This window comes from Montipora capricornis, chromosome 2, assembly GCF_036669925.1.
Source record: "Montipora capricornis isolate CH-2021 chromosome 2, ASM3666992v2, whole genome shotgun sequence".
NCBI lineage: Eukaryota > Metazoa > Cnidaria > Anthozoa > Scleractinia > Acroporidae > Montipora > Montipora capricornis.
Genome location: NC_090884.1, coordinates 67,962,579 through 67,974,734, shown reverse-complemented (window position 1 = coordinate 67,974,734; position 12,156 = coordinate 67,962,579). Strand labels below are relative to the sequence as shown.

Here is a 12,156-nt window from a genome sequence, read left to right as displayed (position 1 = left end):
TAATAGTGTCTCAAATTGATCAAAACAACCCATAGTGGTTATATTTATTATTTATTTACTGATTGAGTATGAATACATACATTGTAGAGTAACAATAGGACATAGGTCCCCTAGGAGGTTAACCACCATTTTACCTTCCCAACTATGATACACCACAGAAGACAGACCACAACACCGGCAACTACATGCCCTACTCTTTGCGACAAGTGTGCGGGTTCTTTTACGTCCCACAGGATTATGAACATTGAAGGGTTGTGAGACGGGACCTCCGGTTTATTGTCCTTATCCAAGAAGACTAGAGTCTAACCATTTGCAGATGTAATTACAAAGGCAGAACTTTCTCCTCAGTTATTTAAAGACCCTGAGTGTTGGTCCGGCAGGAGTTGAACTCACGACCTCCTGTGTAACAGCCTGGTGCTCAACCAACTGAGCCACCGGTGTGAGTTATAATGTCGGGTTCAGAGGATGCGACATCTCATGCGCAGAGTGGTGGATGTTTCTTCTGCCAAATTTAGAAGCAACTCTTACTGTTCGCTTCCAATAAGCAAACAGTACAAAGATCCCATTACCTTAATCTTTATCAATATTATTGTTTGGACTTGAACTTGAAAGTTTAAGATTGTCACCCAACAAAATTCACAAGCTGCCTGCAAAAGATTAACCATTCACTTGTTTCCATTTTTTTCCCGAAGATTAATAATACTAAAAAGAACGGAGGAATAAATTCATTAAACACAAAACGAGTTTTGATCATTACAGTTTAATATATTTAGGTGTACCAGAGGAACTTTTGGTCTAAACCCATTGAGTTATGGTAGGAGGCACCCAATGACCATTCTGGCATGCTTGATCCTGGGTGACTTGGGGTAGCCTGTGCACCACTATGCCAGCTTGGGTAATGGCTGGGATTTGCAATGTATGTGTGTTCATGGCTAGAATAGGGTGTGTTGTGAAAGCTGGCTTCATTTCTTTGGCCGAGGAAAAGCTGAAACAATTTGAGCTCATGCTGCCTAGATTTTTCCATTTCTTCTTTCATGACCGGTACCAGTTCTTTGGTGGGGCAGTTTGAATAGCCTCCTTTACAATGTTGTTGCCATATCCAGTTTTTTTTTTTTCTTGTGAATGAAAGTTTTATTGCGACACGAAAACCGCTACTTACAAAACAAAATAGACAATATTTACAGCACTTAGTACAATACCTTTTACAAAACATTACTTACACTACTTACTACATAATATTTCTTAGGCTTCAATTCTAACACTACTTTTTACAGTTTGTTTTTCTTTTGTTTAGTTACCGCACACCTATGTACTTAAAAAAAAAAAGCAATTCAACACGGGTTTCCACTTAGCCTCTAGCATTTTCCTATTATTGTACTTAGGGGCAATATGACATTCAGTTCCTAGTTCCTTATAGGAAGGGAAGAATGGACGACAGTTATTCCTACGACAGTTCCATAAATGTAGCTTACTAAAACAATTAAATAATTAAACAGAGAACATTTAGTATCTGCGACCCCAACTAAAATAGTCTTTAACTTAAGTTTCCTTTGTTCTTGGCTATAGCGATCCAATAAGATTCAAATTCTTCCCAAAACGCACGTGAGTAAACCCAGTAAAAAAATAAATGATCAATTGTTTCCGCACCAGTATTACAAAAAGTGGAGAGATTGCTCTGTATTAAACCTATCTTAGCTAAGCGGGAATTTGTGAATAAAACGTCATTCAGTATTTTAAATTGAAAGCATTGTACATATGTTTCACAGATACTGGACCTTATTATTGAGAAGGCCTTTTTTATTTCCACATCATCAATAGAAAATTTTGATTTCAACTTTGTGAAGCCTCTAGATTCTGTCGCCTTCCTGGATATAAGCAGACCGTAGATCTCCTTAGACTTGCTAAGTGCTGGATCAAAAATTCTATCACCAATCTTAAATTGCAGTGATCTAACATGATCTCTATTAACTTCGCGGCTTTGAATTGTTAGATGACTTGGTACAGCGCAACAAACACCAGTCCAGGTCAGAAAGTGAAAGTCTTTTAAACCACTATGTTATGCAAGGTTAAAGGACTCTGTGTTACTCAAATCAAATTTTAAGTCACTTAAAAGAACAATGTTTGCACTATTATAATTATTATAAAAGATAGCTTTACCGTTTACTCTAATGTTACAATCGTTCCAGATAATTGTTTCACGTGAACTTACAGGGTCGAATTTAGAACGAAAATCTGACAACCAATGTAACATCTCCTTATAAAATATTGAGAAAATGTTATAGTCATTGATCTTATAATCACAATGAACAAAAAAATTCTCCACCAAAGGTTTTAGTAAATGCAACAGATACGCTTTCCAGGGATACGAATTATCATTTAAAAATCTTCCAATCCATGAGAGTGGTAATGACATAATTGATGTTGTAAGATCAGTTACCTTTAGGCCACCAAATTCGAAGTCATTTATTACTGCTGTCCTGGCGATTTTATCAGGACCCTTCCAAAGAAAACTATATATAATTGGCGTTTCTAAAACGAGGGTAAGGGTAAGACCAAGGGTCAGGGTAAGGGTAAGGATACGAATCCAAAAAGTATCCTAAACATGCATAAAAGCTAACCTTAGGCCTAATTTCGCCTAAACAAAAGTTTAAGGTTAGCTTTTATGCATGTTTAGGATACTTTCTGTATTCGTATCCTTACCCTTGCCCTTACCCTCGTTTTAGAAACGCTGATATATAATTGTTTGAAAAGCTTTTATAAACTCGGAAGGAGAAGGAATAATTGACAAGACGTATAAAACTCTTAATAATAGTGACCTTACCAAGCAGGGAAAGGCCTCTCCAACTCCACAAGTGTATGTGAGATATCATTCCTGTGAGCTTATTGTAGAAATTCTTTTGCACTGATTCCTCGTTATTGTAACTAAAATGAACCCCTAGAGCTTTTACCATTTCAAACCATTTCAATGCTAGAGGTGTTTTAGAGTTATTAAAACAGGAGCCAATCCACATTGCTTCGGTTTTTGTGTAATTCACCTTTAAGCCAGAACATTTTTCGAATTGATCAAGTAACTTAAAAAGGTATTGAGCAGATCTGATTGTAACTTCCGACCGTCATTAGCATTTGGAATTTGTTCTCAGGGAGAACATTTATTTGACAAGAATTTTTGTGATTTGTCGCGTTCATTGGAATTGTGTCACATCTATGGATTATTCAAGCTTACGTCTAGTTCGATTCTTTGCGGAGAACGATATTCTAACAGGGATTGGTTCTTATTTACGTCTGGATTTGTTGCTCATTCAAGTGTAAGGGAACGTTTTGGATCGTTTTGTTCTCGGGGAGAACATTGGTTTATGCGTACGATTTTCGTGTTATTTGACACTGCATCACGCTCATTGCTTTGCGAGAATTTTTTTACAGGTACAACCTTTGAGATTTGTGTGGGACGTTTATATTATTTATTTGCTATCAGAGAAAATAGTGGATTTCTAAGGTATGTTACAATAGCCATCTTGTTTGTGTTTGGAGTTTGTTTTGTGGCCAATAGTACAGTGGAGCAAAATGTCTGTTCGATCAGCGCCTGTTGCTGACAAACTTGAACAACAAAATGTCCAGGAAACTCTGTCAGAGGGCAGACTTGGAACCCAATTAAGAAGAAGTTCCCGAGTTAAAGTACCATCTAATAAAGATTTTGAAAGTAGAACAGCTGAGAGGGCGAATACATTGAAACATTCCTGTGCATGTTGCAACCCTCACGAGACTGCGAGGGAACATTCAAGGTATAATTGACAACTGTGGAACTTTGGGGGACTTACAATTAAGGCGAGATTCGTATGAAGAAGCTTGGAGGAGATTCGTGAACACCCATGGAGAGTACATTGAATGTCTTGATGCTCTTAGTCGTTATGAAGACGTTGAAAGGGCTGACGCTAACTACAAGGAGCAGATGTCAAAGAAAGCAACATTTGACAATGAAATTAAAACGTGGAAATTCCAAGTCACATCTAGTGTTAAGAAACGAGAGAACGACTTAAAATCCTATCCAATAAGGTCAAGGAAGAGTACGAAAAGCGTGTAAACTGGCTCAAGTTCAGCTTCATTAGCAGTGGCGAAGAAAAGGGAAAAACTTGCCCTAGCCCAACTGAAGACCAAGCAAGTGCTGCAGGAACAACAGTTACAGCGCAAATTAAGTGAGCTTCGATTTGAGAAGGACATGTTGGAGGCTAAGATGGAGGAAGAGCGGGCTAAAGCGAGTTTTAATGTGTATGAAGAGTTTGAGAATCAATGCAGGAAGAGTCAGTATAGGGAGCGTTTAGCAGAGTTTATACATTATGGGAATCAGGCACAGAATGTGGCTCAGTCGCAGCTGATCAAGCCACACGAACAACTAGTACAAGAGCTTGCACCTCTGGAGCAGGTGCCTGCGTTAAGAGACAATGAGAGAATCATGAATCCAGCTGCTAAGACATTTCAGTCAGCAAGCATTACAGTGCCCAACCCAGTGTTCTCAAAAACCGAGCATACAGTTTCTGTTGATGAAGCTGGAACAAGTAAACATACAGAGCAACGGAATAACGCAAAGGACACTGAAGCATTGAGAAATCCACCTGTAAATCCATCACTGCTAAATTTATCACAACAAGTACAGACACCATTAACAACCCACTTTAACACCAAAGAGTACTCACAATGGCCAACTCAGGTACCCTGGTCCCAGAGCCCTGGTGCAGTCCCAGCAGAATGTTATATGTGAGAACCAGTATCGGTGACATCAGATAGCAGAGCAGAGATAGTACAAGCACTGCGTCAGGTTGTTTCTGCCCCAAGGATTGAGTACATGAGAATCGATGGAGACCTCATAAAGTATGTTTCGTTCATGCACAACTTTGAAACCTGCTTAGAGAAAGATAACCCCGCCAACTCCAGGAGATTACAGCTATTAATCCAACACTGTTACGGCAAGGCAAGGGATGCCATTGAAAGCTGTGTGAATCTACCAGTAGACGAGGGATATTATGTAGCAAAGAGTACCTTACGCGAAAACTTTGGGCTATCTCACATCATAGCCAAAGCACATATCAAGAAGTTGGAAGACCTACCTCCCTTGAAGCAGGCGGATGGAGCAAGTTTACTTGAATTTGCCCGCCATTTAGATGTTGCCAATAGAACTCTGTCAGGCATGGTGCCTGAATACGTCAGTGATTTGAATCACACGAATACGTTAAGCGAACTGAACAAGAAGCTGCCACAGTTTATGAGGGTCAAGTGGACAGAATGTGCAGGAAGGATTATTTCATTTGGAGCGAAACCTAAGTTTGCAGACTTCCTTAAACACTTAAAGGACAGAGCTGCGCTTGTTAATAATGAGTTTGGAGAGGATCTTAACGCTGCTCCTTCGAAGGAAAGGGAGAATGTGAATGGCAGAGACCAACAAGGTCGAAATCCTCGAAGACTCATGTCACTATTTGGAGGTGTCCGAGGTCGACAGGGAAATGGGGGACAGAACCAAACAATGCCTGCTTGTACTGTTTGTCGTGGTCAGCATGGATTGTGGAGGTGTGATAAGTTTAAGAAGCAATCTCATCAAGACAGATGGAAAGTAGTTCATGAACAAAGCCTTTGTATCAAGTGTCTCCAGAGCAGTCATTTTGCAAGAAACTGCCCCAAAACTCAGTTCAAATGTCAAGTGGATGGATGTAAGAAGGAACACAACACACTGCTACACCCCCCTCCAGCAGATTCAACCCCGCCAAGTGTTAGTACAAACCAGCTTAATCAGGAAGGAACAAGGGTGAACACCAATAGTGAAAGTGTTGCCGTAACCGCCGCAACTGGGGCTGGCGAGCGAGTCTGTCTTAGTGTTGTTCCAGTCAAGGTCCTAGGCAAAGGTAGCAATTTGGTACCTGTTGAAACATATGCATTGTTGGACAGTGGCTCAGAAGTGACTCTTTGCCATGAAAGGTTGAAGAAGACATTGGGTGCAAGTGGCACGAGGCTGGACTTCCCTTTAGCAGGGATGACGGGCTCAACCAGAGTGGAAAGTCAACAAGTAGATCTTTTGGTGATGTCAATGGATGAATCAGTGACAGTGGAGCTTTCAAGCGTCAGGACAGTCAAGCATATGCCTGTAACTGAGAGCTGTATAGCCAAGAAGGATGCGTCATTTGCGTGATATTGAGTTACGACAGTTGGACATAACAAGTGTCATGTTAATTGTTGGTCTTAAAGACAACTCAAGCTTGTTCTTGCCGTTAGAATGCCGGGCTGGTGGCAAAGGAGAACCAGTAGCAATTAGGTACAGCCTGGGATGGACGGTGATAGGTCCTGTTGGTGGAGAAAGCTGTACCGCCGAACGCTCAGTCAACTACCTACGTATGGAAGATAGCTCTGTTGTGTGTGCAGGTGGTTTAGATTTTAAAGATTATGTTCTTTGCAAGGACCACAAGAAGAGTGTTGTGTTGTCTACAGGACTAAACACTGTGTCTTTGGAATAGAATGTAATGCCAATGAACCCAAGCATCGTTTACAGATAGATGAAATTGATCGTCAAGCTCAGGACGATGAACTTAGTCAACAGTTGGAGCGACTGTAAAGAACAGATTTTCAAAACTGTGAAGTCAAGACGCGAGTTTGTGCATCGTTGGAAGACAAGAGGGCCCGAGAAATAAGGGAGAGAACTCTTAAGATGGTAGATGGACACTTTCAGGTTGCCCTGCCTTGGCGACACAACAGGGTAGTTCCAGAGCGAAGAGGTTTGCTTCTAAAGATACGACTCCTGAAAGACGAAGCCTTGTTGGAGAAATACAAGACAACAATGGCTGATTATATTGAAAGTGGCCACGCTGAAAAGGTCCCCGATGAAGAGTTAGAGATAAAGGACAGACCGGTGTGGTACCTACCTCATCATCTCCTAACTCACCCTTTAAAGCTCGGCAAAGTGAGGGTCGTTTATGATTGTGCTGCCAAGTACGGAGGGACGTCACTGAATCAACAACTTTTACAAGGACCTGATCAAACAAATCAATTAGTGGGTGTCCTTAGTCGGTTTAGACAAGAGCCCATTGGAGTGGTAGCTGATATTGAAGCGATGTTCCATCAGGTGCTGGTGGAACCTAAGGACTGTGATGCACTTAGATTTTTGTGTTGGCCCAATGGAGACTTGTCTCAAGAATTGGAAGAGTATAGAATGGTGAAGCACCTATTTGGTGCCACATCTTCCCCGAGTATTGCTAATTTCTGTTTGAAAAAAACCACCGAGTTACATGGATAAGGGTTCGAGCAACAGACAGTGGAAACGGTGAAGCGTAACATGTATGTGGACGACATGATGAAGTCAACAAACACTACCGAGAAGGCTGTTGTGCTGGTGAGTCAACTCCAGGAGTTACTAACAAGAGGTGGTTTCCATTTGACAAAGTGGTATAGCAATGACAGAGATGTGCTAGCAGCCATTCCAAAATCTGAAAGGGCTAAGTCATTTGCAAACTTGGACTTAGAGAAATTGCTGACCGAATCTGCTCTAGGTCTCAAATGGAACACAGAGGAAGACAAATTTGTGTGGGAGGACTTGGAGAAGATCCTTCAAGTTGCTAATCAGCGACCAATGACATGCAGAGGAATAGTGTCAGCTGTTTATTCTCTCTTTGATCCCCTGGGTTTCATCACACCATACATCATGAAAGCCAAACTGTTGTTGCAAGCCCTTAGTAGAAAGAACATTGGTTGGGATGATCTCATTGGGGAGGCTGAGAAAATCCAGTGGAGGCGATGGCTGGATGATCTTCCCAAGTTACAGGAAGTGCAAGTAGATCGTTGCTTCAGACCCAGAGAGTTTGGCGAAGTAAGAGAAGTACAGTTACACCTTTTCTCAGACGCATCTGGTCAAGGATACGCATCAGTTGCATACCTCCGTGCGAAGGACGAGAACAGTCAAATTCATTGTGCATTCGTAATGGGAAAGGCAAGGTTAGCCCCAGTGCGCGAGATTTCAATTCCAAGGTTAGAATTGACAGCCGCAGTCATCTCCGTAAAACTTTCTAAGATTATCCATGCAGAATTGGGATCATATTGGGTTCCTGAGCACCTGAGGCCGATCAAAACAAACAGAGTCCGAATACAGAACCCGGATCCTACAATAACTAACAGACTCCGTAATATTAGCAAAGGTGAAGTGGTTCAAGGTTCAAGGTTCAAGCAGTACCCCGAAGGTGGATTTAAACAGAAAAACACTCGGCGCCCGATATTCTCACTCAAGCCCCTTATTGGACGAAGGCTTTCCCCCCTTCCCTTGTAAACAAACGGACTCCGAAACCAAACATCACAGCGGATGAAAGATCGCGCCCGAAATCGGCAGCATTTAAACATTTTCACTATTTCTGTTTTTTCTCTGTTTTATCGTTAGTCTTTTGTCTTTTTTTTTTTTCAATTTTTTCCGCAGCGTAAGAGACATTTCGCTGAAAAGAAATCCAGCAAAGGACAGTGAAACGCAAGAAATAAAATTCAATACCACACACCTTTTCTTTTCTTTTCTCTCACACCACAAGCAGCCCAAGCTCAGTTTTTATCGGAAAATTAGCTTTGAGTTTATTGACCATTTTCACATTCCCCATAATACACTTTGTTTGCCCCCCAAATTTTGCATAAACCATTGAATTCAAACACTCTTGGGAATATGCAGTGTCCCAAGAGCATTTGAAAACGATGGTTTATGCAAAGTTTGGGGGGCAAACAAAGTGTATTATGGGGAATGTGAAAATGGTCAATAAATGCTAAAATAAACTGTAAATGTAAACTGAAACTTCACTTACGTGTACATACAGTTGTCCTCGTCTGTTCTGTGCAATTGGAGGGCAAACTTGTGTCTGTTTTAGACGGGTTTGTGGCTTTCGAATTTTTACGATGCCCTTAGTTGTCATTCCCCCGGTTGTGGACAAAATACTGACGCCCAGTCCATGGACTACCCTAAAATGGACTCACTCCTAAGAATACCATTTCGAATGCGTACTATTGAAAGAACAGAATTTATTATAAAAAAAACCATACTTTCATTGCACATACCTTGTTTATTTTCGTGCGCATGGTGACATGCAGCTAAATCCAAGAACTGCACGGGTTTCACTTCACTTACATGATGTAATCGGCCATCAGAATAATAACATTATCGAAAGCTAACCTTTTTAAAATGGCTCCTTAGACATAAATACTGTTTGTCAACACTGTTTAAAATGGGTGTTTAGGCTAAGGTAACCACTGTTTGAGACGTGTCTTCCATATAGACAAACAGTACTCTTTTGAAATAGTATTTATAGGGTAGTCCATTTGGGTACTCCATGGACTGGGGGTCGGTGTTTTGTCTAACACCCATTTCCCCTCATAAAGAGAAGAAAGGCTGGTGACTCGTGGCGATCTCGTCCCACAAATCGCTCGCGCATCACAAAGTAACGATCCGAATTGCCATAAAAGAGATCATGGGTTCAAATCCCATTGCACTATTATTAAGTGATAATAATTTTTGCTTAACATTTTTTTTCCAGAAAACAAAATTTATTTTTTGAAAAATATAGCCAAATGTTCTTTCAATTGTAGAGACTAAAATGTTGTTTTGAACTAGATCCCTAATGAAAACCACGGACTAGAAGCAAACAAAGAACTGTCAATGGCAGGAGTTGGAAAAGGGAAAAGGTACAGGACTTGAACCAAGGAACAAAACCACAGTGCATGTTCGTTTTTGGTTATCATCTTGCGTGAAGTAAAATATGACCTTCATTAATGATGACAGAGACACCTTCGGGAATTCCTGAAAGAAGCTATTGGCTCTCAGGCTTCTTCTTTTTCTGCAACCTCTACATCTCCTTTGAGAAAACACAAAAAGAAGTTACAGCGTTTTTCCAATAGAATTCCGTACCAAACGAGATACACATTAATGTGTCCTTTGAGAACAAGAACCTTTAAAATCAACGTCTTCCTCTTTGGTGTTTGTTAATTTTTCAAAGAGCCCGAATTAGTAAGCATTACATGGTTTCTTCATGGTTTTGACTCAAAGGTAACTGCAGAATACCTTGCCATTTTTAAGCTGCACCCCTGAAGAGGTTGTATACACGGATACACAGTCCAAAAAACCACCCCTCCCCACTTATTGAAGTGGATATGCGGATACGCGGATACGCAGTCCAGAAGACCACCTGTTCCCTAGTAATCTTCTAAGTATATTCTGATCTAGTGTAGTTAACAGAACTGTCAAATAAAAGCTAAGATTTTAAAGTTGGAGTGAAGCTTGCTATGATACAGACCTCACTTTTATACACATGATTACAAGGCTTAGGGGAATCAATGCATGGATTTGTATGAGTTAATTTATTCCCTAGAGCCTCACAGTGATGCCTTTCGTTTCAATGAGACTGAATTTTCATATATCGAAAGTGGGTTACTGCGTTACCGCAATGCTAACTAATCTGAGATTTACATAAGAAATGCAGAAACTCCAGCCTCACTTTCATATGATGGCCAGGATCTGAAGCGCATAACTTTTCTTAAATGAGTCAAAAAATTAAAAGAGGAATTTATTGAACAACTGAGTGTGAGCAATAAAATTGTATTAAAGTTAATGATGACAGCAGTGGTACTTTTTCATACTTTTTATAGTTCAACAATAATTTTAATAAAAGATGTTTGTTGGTACACTTTTTTTACCCTTTCAGTTTGCTAGATTTGTTTGTTTGTTAATGAATCATGAAGGAACACTAAATATAGGCTGCCCTGGCGTGCAAGTAGTTTCTTAGGCCTCATAGCAAGCATTTATAAAAGCGCACAAAAAGAGGGCAAATGTGACCCTGCAAGTGATAAAGGCCAATGCAAATCGGGGGAAATTCTTTTTTCAGTCTTTCCGACGCAAAAAATTGGATCAGTTAAGTTTCACGAGTAATTTAAGAAATTACCCGAGAAGATATGAATACCAAAAAAGCATTAAGTAATATCAAAACGAGGATTGTAATTCTTGAAGATATGACTACCAAAAAAGCATTAAACCAAATTTTAGAAATAATTTTGTCTTACATTTCACCCTCCTTTGTTGCATATCTTTTAAAAAACAAAAAGACAAAAGACTAACGATAAAATGGAGAAAAAACAGAGATAGTGAAAACGTTTAAACACGCTGCCGATTTCAGGCCCGATCTTTCATCCTGTGATGTTTGGTTTCGGAGTCCGTTTGTTTACAAGGAAAGGACGAAGGGGGTGAAGCATTCGTCTAATAAGGGGCTCGAGAGAGAATATCGGGCACCAAGTGTTTTTCTTTTTAAATCCACTTTCGGGGTCCTCCTTGAAACGGGGCCGGTCCACTTGACCTTTGCTAATATTACGGAGTCCGTTAGTTATTGTAGGATCGGGGTTCTGTATTTGGACTCTCTTTGTTTTGATCGGCCTCGGGTGCTCAGGAACCCAATATGATCCAAAAATTGGATATGAACTTCCAGAAAGTGTTCTACTGGACCGATTCAATGTCATTGTTGAAGTGTATCAACAACGAATCAAAAAGATTCCAATCGTTTGACAGTGATACATAATGGATCTTCCCACTCCGAGTGGCATTATGTAAACAGAGATAATAATCCTGCAGATGATGGCTCAGAGGGACTTAAATTGGATGACATGTTAAAAAATGATCGTCGGTTGAGAGAACTGGAGTTTCTTTGGGGAAATGAGAGCCTCTGGCCAAGGATGGTTGAAATTCCAGCATTGAAAGATGACGACGCTGAAGTCAGGAAGGAGACTCAGATTTACACTGTTGTTGTTCAAAGTAAATTCCTGGAGCCCTTAATAGCACGCTACTCGTCTTGGTGGAGGTTGTAAAGGGCTGTAGCCTGGTTGTTGCGGTACAAGGCGTACCTTTCACTGAAAGTTCAGCTGAGTAAGAGGAGCGCTTTAGGTTGAAGTGAATCCCAAATCCAGAGCGGCGAAGTGCCATTCGTGAAATACGGCCACTTGAAGGTGGCAGAGCTTCAGGAGGCCGAGAAGGAAATCCTCAAGGAAGTACAGCAAGTGTCTTTCCCTCAAGTCATTGAGGTTTTCTCATCAGTAGGAAGTTCTGATGTAGACGGTTGTGTTAAAAAGGTCCTTCGAAAGGCAGGAACGGCGTTGCATCAGCTCAACCCACGCTTG

General features: G+C 40.7%; 1 pseudogene; it reads right to left on the bottom strand.

The window, feature by feature from the left end:
• Positions 1–753: 753 nt before the first annotated feature.
• The window catches only part of LOC138038211 (uncharacterized), a 25,050-nt pseudogene continuing 13,647 nt past the window's right edge, over positions 754–12,156 (bottom strand).